Source organism: Coregonus clupeaformis, chromosome 18, assembly GCF_020615455.1.
Source record: "Coregonus clupeaformis isolate EN_2021a chromosome 18, ASM2061545v1, whole genome shotgun sequence".
In the NCBI taxonomy this organism is placed as follows: Eukaryota; Metazoa; Chordata; class Actinopteri; order Salmoniformes; family Salmonidae; genus Coregonus; species Coregonus clupeaformis.
In genome coordinates, this window is record NC_059209.1 from 15,443,316 (window position 1) to 15,452,151 (window position 8,836).

The window sequence follows — 8,836 nt, forward strand, 5'->3', positions numbered from 1 at the left end:
GCATGTATGGGTTCAGATCAAGAACACCTAGGAGGAACAATTAGGCCAGTGGGTCAGAAGTTTACATACACTAAGTTGACTGTGCCTTTAAGCAACTTGGAAAATTCCAGAAAATGATGTCATGGCTTTAGAAGCTTCTGATAGGCTTATTGACATCATTTGAGTCAATTGGAGGTGTACCTGTGGATGTATTTCAAGGCCTACCTTCAAACTCAGTGCCTCTTTGCTTGACATCATGGGAAAATCAAAAGAAATCAGCCAAGACCTCAAAAAAAAAAAAAAATTGTAGACCTCCACAAGTCTGGTTCATCCTTGGGAGCAATTTCCAAACGCCTGAAGGTACCACGTTCATCTGTACAAACAATAGTATGCAAGGATAAACACCATGGGACCACACAGCCGTCATACCGCTCAGGAAGGAGACGCGTTCTGTCTCCTAGAGATGAACATACTTTGGTGCGAAAAGTGCAAATCAATCCCAGAACAACAGCAAAGGACCTTGTGAAGATGCTGGAGGAAACAGGTACAAAAGTATCTATATCCACAGTAAAACGAGTTCTATATCGACATAACCTGAAAGGCCACACAGCAAGGAAGAAGCCACTGCTCCAAAACCGCCATAAAAAAGCCTGACTACGGTTTGCAACTGCACATGGGGACAAAGATAAGTACTTTTTGGAGAAATGTCCTCTGGTCAGATGAAACAAAAAGAGAACTGTTTGGCCATAATGACCATCGTTATGTTTGGAGGAAAAAGGGGGTTGCTTGCAAGCCGAAGAACACCATCCCAACCGTGAAGCACAGGGGTGGCAGCATCATGCTGTGGGGGTGCTTTGCTGCAGGAGGGACTGGTGCACTTCACAAAAAAGATGGCATCATGAAGGAAAATTATGTGGATATATTGAAGCAATATCTCAAGACATCAGTCAGGAAGTTGAAGCTTGGTCACAAATGGACAATGACCCCAAGCATACTTCCAAAAGTGTGGCAGAATGGCTTAAGGACAACAAAGTTAAGGTATTGGAGTGGCCATCACAAAGCCCTGACCTCAATCCTATAGAAAATGTGTGGGCAGAACTGAAAAAGCGTGTGCGAGCAAGGAGGCCTACCAACCTGACTCAGTTACATCAGCTCTGTCAGGAGGAATGGGCCAAAATTCACCCAACTTATTGTAGGAAGCTTGTGGAAGGCTACCCGAAACGTTTGACCCAAGTTAAACAATTTAAAGGCAATGCTACCAAATACTAATTGAGTGTATGTAAACTTCTGACCCACTGGGAATGTGATGAAATAAATACAATCTGAAATAAATCATTATCTCTACACGGCTGCGTGGTCCCATGGTGTTCTGACCCACTGGGAATGTGATTAAATAAATAAAAGCTTAAATAAATCATTCTCTCTACTATTATTCTGACATTTCACATTCTTAAAATAAAGTGGTGATCCTAAGTGACCTAAGACAGGGAATTTTGACTAGGATTAAATGTCAGGAATTGTGAAAAACAGAGTTTAAATGTATTTGGCTAAGGTGTATGTAAACTTCCGACTTCAACTGTACATACATACATAGATACACGAACAGAGAAAGAGAGAGAGGAAGAAAGAGAGAGTGAGTGAGTGAGTTAATGAGAGAGAGAGAGAGAGAGAGAGAGAGAGAGAGAGAGAGAGAGAGAGAGAGAGAGAGCAGCAATTAAGTAAAATTATGGGTAGGGCTTTATGCTGAGAATAATCTAGAAATGGAAAGATCAAGGTAGGTGTGGATTGACAAGCTGGCCTTTTGGCCAAAGGAGAACATAACCTATAATCTGTGGGAGCCTATTCCATTTAGCAAAATCTGGGCATCAACTGAGATTTACATTTACATTTTAGTCATTTAGCAGACGCTCTTATCCAGAGCGACTTACAGTTAGTGGGTGCATACATTATTAATTTTTTTTGTTTCATACTGGCCCCCCGTGGGAATCGAACCCACAACCCTGGCGTTGCAAACGCCATGCTCTACCAACTGAGCTACATCCCTGCCGGCCATTCCCTCCCCTACCCTGGACGACGCTGGGCCAATTGTGCGCTGCCCCATGGGTCTGAGGCCCATGAGATGATTGTTTAGTTGTTGTTATAGGCACTGTCAGCACACAGTGAATAGTTTTTATTATTCAAATAAATGTCCATTTAACAACCATTTGAGTTCCATTTTCTCTTGACATTTGAAATAACAAGGATGCTGAAGCTTGCTACAAGCTACAGACAATACATTTCCTTGGAATCACTGAAACCCTCCACATCAATTCACCAAACTAAAAGCTGATGTCAGCTCCCGGACAATTGTATTAGTCTATTTGTCAGATCCGTCTCATCCGAAATCATAGACTATGGCCAAAACATAAAAGGGGATATTAATTAGCCTATAGCCAATCAAGGCCACATTTACTGTTTCTGAGAAAGAACGTTATACATTGAAATATGAAAACCAGCAATTGAATCAAATGTTTACTATAACAGACTGAAAGGTTTACTCAACCCCAACTCTACACAATGGTTCCGTATAGCCTTTTTTTTGCATAAACATTAGTAATTTATGAATAATAAATGTACTTGCGTTCAGCGGGAGCCATCATTTGCATAACACCATAGCACTACAGTTTTATTTCCTGTGTGCGGTGTTATCATGAAGCCCTTAAATCCTGTATATTAAACCAAAAGCAAAGGAAATGCTATAACAGGTATGTGAGACTTTTCTATATTTTTATTTATTGCACGCGCTCTCAATCGGCAGTACATTTTCGATCTTTAACGTTTGAGCGTTTTAACAGATATGGTTTTATAATGGCATGCAATGTACAGGGAGCTTGTATCTAGCCTGCAATACCGACCGCTCGTTCTTTGCCCTGTGAATTGCATAAACATGAAGTGTCAATGCATTATTGATGAGACCGTAGAAACCTATATAGGCTATGGTGTGTGTGTATGTGCGCGCGCCGTGTGTGCCTATGAGCGTGTATGTGTGTGTGTTCGTGTTCACTTCTAGGTGGTTTTATCCTGCCTTTGATAAAATGCAGCTAGGCTACATTATTGTTACTCGTTTTCAAGCACAAATGCACAGAAGGGATGAAAGGAAACATTTTCAAATTGTGATTTCATTTTAAAAACATTCTAGTAACAAAAAAATGAGTATTCTTTGTTTTGTGTAAAGCCATTTACATAGCATAAATCTACACTTTCCTGTTGTTGTCAACAAGATGTAGCCTAGTTTCCCTATTTGCATTATTTCCCCCCTATGTATGGGATGTGTGTGTGTGTGTGTGTGTGTGTGTGTGTCTGTGTGAGAGAGAGCGAAAGAAAGAAAGAAAGAAATAAAGAAAGAAAGAGAGAAAGAGTGAGAAATACAGACAGAGAGACAGACAGACAGACATAGAGAGAGAGAGAGAGAGAGAGAGAGAGAGTCTTGATACATATTGCTATCTGTGTGACTAAGGGCTGTGTCTATGCGTTCTGACAGAATGTGAGTGGTGGGAAATCACGCAGGGTTGCTTTGGCATCACCAGATCAACCAAATGATCTGAGCAACACCCTGATCGAGTTACTCTTATTTAGTCTGAGATGAACTGCATTCACACTAGCCTGTGCAGCATGATGCAAAAATATTGCTTCATCTGAAAAGCTTCAGGCATTGACATATTAGTGCTAGTTCCAGAGACTCACATAGAGATCGTCTTTTAGCACCAATTTGAATATGAAATAGGAATGATAGTGGGGAATGGGGATTGCCTTGTTGGCTGTACTTTACTGTGATGATGCTTTTTGTGGTGTTGTCATCATGATATGATTGTAGTGCATATTGCTATCTGAGTGATTGATTGACACATTTTTACAAGCATTATACCACATACTGATACCAGACACTAAAGGATATCTAATTAAATTGAATATACGTTTTATATGATTGAAATGAGCGGGTCCAATACTAGCCTACTGTTTATTATTCATTATGCATCGAGAAGCTCTAAGTGTCCTCTAAACACACTACACACCTGTCCTCTGTAAGGTGGTTACCATGATGAGGGACAAGACAGGCCAAAGGGTAGACTACCTACTCTACCAATCAACCTTATATGTTGTGGAACCAGTCAGTATGATTAGGATTATGATGAAGATAACAGATTACAGCCACGATGACCATGGAACAATGATGATGATGATGATGATGATGATTATGAGGATGTTGACCAGGATTTGACCAGGTTGATGATAATGATGGGTTCCTACCTTCTGGTTCGTTTTGTTCGTTTACATGGTTGTCCTTCATTTCCCTCAGAATCATGTGATGGCATTCAGGTATGACATAACATTTGGTTTGAAATTATGTTTATTTGTACAGATGTGTGTATCAATTCTTAATTATGCATATTGTTTTTATTCCCCATCCTCCCCCACCAACATGTTAGTCTATATCACATGTGACAGTCAGTGTCACATTTCTGAATCTATGTGTACTCTGGCGTAGACACACTCAGTTAATTCCTTATTTAAATCCCCATCATGCCAATATTAATTATTGCTCTCGACAATACCCACCCCTTTTAATTTCCCTACCCACCCTTGATGCAGTGGTTGCCATGGTGACCAGGCGTTGCTGTGGTATTGTCAGTAGCTCCCCCAAGGACAGGCATTGGGTCAGGTGACCACTGACATAGAGCTCCCTCAAGAGCACATCTCACCACCACTAGAGTGTGTGTCTGGAATTACACTGGTACAGAATTGGAACCTGTGCTTGATCAATAATGAAACCCATTTTGTTTTTGTGAGTGAAATGTTTAATTTAGTTCTGTTTTTTTAAATATGGATATATCCCACGTACATTATGTCGCCAGGCTTGTTGGTCTGACAATGTACGTGCTCTCTGTTGAATCAGATTAACTTGTGAGTATGCCCGTGTGTGTATGTGTGTGTGTTTTTCTGAGTGTGTATGGGTTTTCTCCAGCCAGCCAGGTTGGCATTAAACCTCCTCCATCCCCTCCCCTCCCCCTCTCCCTCAGACAGCTAGCGCTCCCCCTCCACCCCTCTCCCTAATTGAGCTTTGTGTCTACCTTCTCTCCATTCAAATCAGATACATTTGCATATGCTGTGCGCCAACTCCCCAGCTGTACAGTAGCGCACTAAATGAGGAACACAGGGCCACTTTACATGATGTGCATACTAAACAGGCAGGGAACCAGCTGTACTCCTCTCCCCTGGAAACACATCCATTCATCCATCCATCCATCCATTCATTCATCCATCCATCCTTCCACACAGGGAGGAGAGAAGAAAGAAGAAGAAAAGGGCAGAAATAAATTGCTGGCTGTTTATCTCTTTAAATGTATGGCGATATAGCACACACACCCACATGCATGCCCACATGTGCCAAACACACACAGAGAGCGAAGTAAGGAATCCTGACAGAAGTAAGTGCTTCTTTTAGTACAGTATTATTTGTCTGGTCCTGAATTACAACCTCGATGTACCCTCCAAGCTACGTTAAAGATGCATGCACATCCTTAAAGGGAATGTTAAGACCCCAAGGCCAATCTGTTATTCACCTATTGGCTGGATCTTTCTCATATTTCAACTCATTTCTGGATTCAATCAAAAGACTGACTTGAGGGTTCGCTGAAATCAGATGCTCCACAGTCTAATAGAAGTCTAACAGAGCTGTCCTTGGTAGACAATGGTTGGGCTGCACTCAAGAATCCCCCCTCAGAAATACCAATGGACAAGTTATTGGATTGAATTCATCAACACATTCACCAGGAATACAAATCTGCTATGGCAATGTTTCTTCTTTCGTGTTTTATGGATCCATTAGTGTTTGTGAATGTTAGCTGTAAGTGTAGACCTAATACAAAAGTTTGGGTAAGAGGCTGTGTTTCAAGGTTGGTACTGTATGTCTTTGTAAACATTGGTACATGTGGTTTTGTGTGTGTGTGGACACAGGCTGAAGACCCATATTGTGCTATGTCACTCAGACTGTCTCCATCCCTAGTGAAAAGGGGAGAGAGATGTGAAAGTGCAGGCATTCATGTGAAAATCCAATCCTTCACAGTACACAGCCCCTGCAAAGTCTTCCAAATGACCCTTTATATCAATGTGCCATGTCTGCACCTTTCCAAATAGCCAGCCCATTTCACCGACATGGATGCATGTAGGCTGCTGCTTGAGTAATGTATGACCTGTCTGTGCAATGTGTTCTCTGTCTGCCCCTGTGGTGTGTGTGTGTGTGTGTGTGTGTGTGTGTGTGTGTGTGTGTGTGTGTGTGTGTGTGGAGAGAGAGAGATAGAGAGAGATAGAGAGAGAGAGAGAGAAGAGAGAGAAGAGAGAGAAGAGCGAGAGAGAGAGCATGTGAGAATAAACATTTCCATGGACAGCAGTGTAAAGTATAGAGAAATACATGAGAGGATCCATTGGAAAGATACACAAAGTTGACTGAATGAAGATAGGTTGTATAGCATACCTTTACAGCATGTCATATTACTTGTGGTTGGGTGTGGAGGTTTTCCTCCATATTTCAAAAGAAATATATAGGCATCTGGATTTGGATCCTCTTTTAAACTAGAAGCTACAGGAATTAAGCTGGGAACGGGATATAGGCTATACGTAGCTTGCGCCATCAAGAATATAGCCAAGTCGTGATGGTCATATCCCAGTGCAAATCAATTAATAGCCTAAATATATGAAAACCTCACAGTATGCTAGAGGTGGATGTAGAGCCGTTTCTGTGTTAGGAGATTGTTTGTTTGTTTGAAAAATTAACCCATTAGCCTGTTAATAACGTGTAGCGAAAATATTTTGTTCCATTTTGTTTACCTTGTTTGTATTGTCATGAGAATAATATAGCCTATTGCTTAATGACATATCAATGCTTCAAATAGGCCTACTGGTGATAAACAAGCCATATGTGTTACATGTTTCCGTAGGTTAGGCTACATTGTGTTGAAGCTTAGATTTATTTTAGCTAAATATATAGATTGAAAAAAGACTAGTAGGCCTATTAGGTATGTCCTGTCATTTTTAATTAGGCTAATCTAAGACATGATATAGGCTGTATGAAAAAACTGGCAATATTTGAGTTTATGGAGGCTCTTGCTATTTTAGTTTTTTCACTAATTGGACATTTGAGGTTTAGAAGCTGGGTGTTGATTGGCTGAAGTGCTGCACTATAATCACGAGGTGCCCCTATGATCTATCCCGTCTTTAATTGCTTTTCCTTACATTTGAAAGCATTAAATGGCCAGTGACGATTCACCGCTGAACATGTCAAGGCTTCCAGGGACTTCAGCAAAAAGCATGGCAGTCGCCAGTTCCCAGTTTTCCCTGACAAATGTGTCGTTTAAATCACACTCAAATCATTTTGAAAACAGTAGTTTGGCAATTACAAGTGTTTTATTCCATAAATGTTGCAAATGGAAGTCCTAACCCTTTAGTGAACACCTAAAAAGATTGGAGTTTGACATGACTGAGACGAGTTAAACAATAGCATCCCTCTGGGCACAGACGTTAATTCAACATCTATTCCACGTTGGTTCAATGTAATTTTGTTGAAATGACGTGGAACAAACGTTGATTCAACTAGTGTGTACCCAGTGGGATATGATATACTGGGAACCAGTTAGGCATAGGGCCTTACAACTGGCATATAATACAACATATATTTGCATTAGATCTGTTTTTAATTGAACGCTTTCTATCTGAGGTATTTTGATCATGCTCCTCATACTCTGTTTCTCTCATGTAGGGATTTAGAATGTAGAATTAAGCTATATTAACTTCCAAAATGTGCACAGCATATTGCTCATAATTTTTGTTGCTCTTATTTTTGGAACGAATGCATTTTTTAATTCATTATTTAGAGTATACACGATAAAATTGGGTATGTGCATATTGCATTTGTATTGTAGGCTATAGCAAGCGTCCCTTTTGCTAACTATAAAGACAATTTGATTAAGCCCATGATACCAATGGGTCCATGAATTCTCTTGAATTTCCTCTCATAGTTCAATTCAACAACGCTCTAATTATTGATTTGATTCAAACAATTTCCAAGGTATGGATTCAGTCTCACATGTGCACGCTCAATAGCAAAGGCTTTAGGTTTGTGTGTATGAAGTGCTTACCTCTTAAATGGTATGTTATTTGATTCTGAATAATGTATTTTAAGGTTCTGTGTAGGGGTGAGTGTGTGTGTGTGTGTGTGTGTGTTTGTGTGTGTGTGTGTGTGTGTGTGTGTGTGTGTGTGTGTGTGTGTGTGTGTGTGTGTGTGTGTGTGTGTGTCTATGATGCATGTACAAAAAGACAAATGTCACCCAGTTTAGTAAATATAACTATAGTAAATATAATATCCACTAGATGGTGCCACAGTACTATTGTGTGGGTTTCTGATGCTTTGGACAATTCTCTTGGTAAAGGAATGCAAGGACACATTTGTCAACTTTTATGGGAAATGTCTTCAGTGTGGTGTACATTTAAATCATATGGTTATTGTTCACATAGAAGTTAATAAGGACCGTCCAGAAAAGTAATGTTTTTACTGCTTGTTAATTTATAGCTTAGATCGATCCATGTGCCTGCCATGACTGTCATGAAATCCTACATGTTTTAATGGTAAAGAATCACAATATGATATTAATAAGTTTTACACATACAATATTTGTCTTTCTGTATGTCCACTGGAGGGGAGGGGGTTGTGTGTGTGTGTGTGTGTGTGTGTGTGTGTGTGTGTGTGTGTGTGTGTGTGGGGGGGGTCAATCATCGCTATGAGTTATTAACAGGCTAATGGGTAAATTTTTCAACCAAACATATA